Source organism: Poecilia formosa, unplaced genomic scaffold, assembly GCF_000485575.1.
Source record: "Poecilia formosa unplaced genomic scaffold, Poecilia_formosa-5.1.2 Scaffold41, whole genome shotgun sequence".
NCBI lineage: Eukaryota > Metazoa > Chordata > Actinopteri > Cyprinodontiformes > Poeciliidae > Poecilia > Poecilia formosa.
In genome coordinates, this window is record NW_006799980.1 from 3,001,506 (window position 1) to 3,002,812 (window position 1,307).

Genomic DNA, 1,307 nt, shown 5'->3' on the forward strand with positions numbered 1-1,307 from the left:
AAAAAAATTTTTTTCTCCATATTTGTTAAAGCTGTCATCATATCGTGACAGTTTAAATTTTTCATAGTTTATAGTCACAACATAATGACAGTTTTAACAAATATGTGGAAAAATATATATTGTATAAAAGTTACATACTGTAGCTTTAATTTCACTCAGGAGAGTACGGGTCAGGAGGGACGTGGGTTATAACTGCTGCTGACTGACTCACCTCTTGTTAAGTGGTAAAAGGTACAGGGAACAAGTTAAATATATGAATATATGAATATTTTTCTTTAATTCATTAAATGCTAGTGAAATGGAGGCAAACAGTAGTTTGTAGCTAAGTTAACTATGCTAAATGGTTGATAATCTCACACAGTCTACCCACCTCTCTTGGAGAAAAACTGGGTTATAAATTAACATTCTTACCTTTTTCTCTCTCTCCCTCTCTCTACTTTGTTTTTGAAAATCTGATTTTATAACTTTTCTTAGCAGCATAGTAACTGGTACAGTCGTTCGTGGCCGCAGCTTCTACTGACTGCAGCTGCATACAGCGTCACTCTCAAGCAGGAATTAACCTTTTCATGCAAATCTAGGGGGGAGTTCAGGGCAAAAACGGATGTGTGTTTTTTGGTCTGGGAGGGGTAACATTACATTTTTACTGCTAAAAACAATCTTTGAAAATACAATATGATTAATTTTGTATTTGACAGGACCCCGACTTTTTAAATTTTATTTCTATGAACAAAATATAAATAATTAAATTGTGGAGGGCCCTCTGCTGGTCAGGGCCGTCACTTTTCACCCCTTTTCCGCGCCCCTGCAACATGCTACCACTATGAGTGGCACAATTCTACAATCTCTTGCTTCTCCAGGATTAAGTCTGAAGGTGTCCAGATTTCCATCTTGTCTTTGACCAAAATAACATGGCTCATATCCACAGCAAGTGAAATGAGGCAATCAGGAACCTGAATGCCAACATGCCTTTAGACTATGACAAACATCGCTCCTCCTCCAGTTGTTCAGACATGAACAGACAAAAGTAACCAACAAAATCTAACTTCAGGTGACATTTTGCAATTGACATTTGCCAGTTCAATTGAATTGAATTAATCATTTGTGTAAAAATATTATCACAAAGTGAAAACAATTGCAGACAACTGTCATGTTGAGATTAATTTGTCGAACCCACATGCGCAGAACACACTCTGGAGACGGGTAAAGGTTATGGTGGTTTATTAAATACAGTGCTAACAGGTATGTACAAGGAGGTCCGGAACTGGTGCTCGTCTGCGTGGTTCTGGATCTCTGGGTGGAGATAAGAC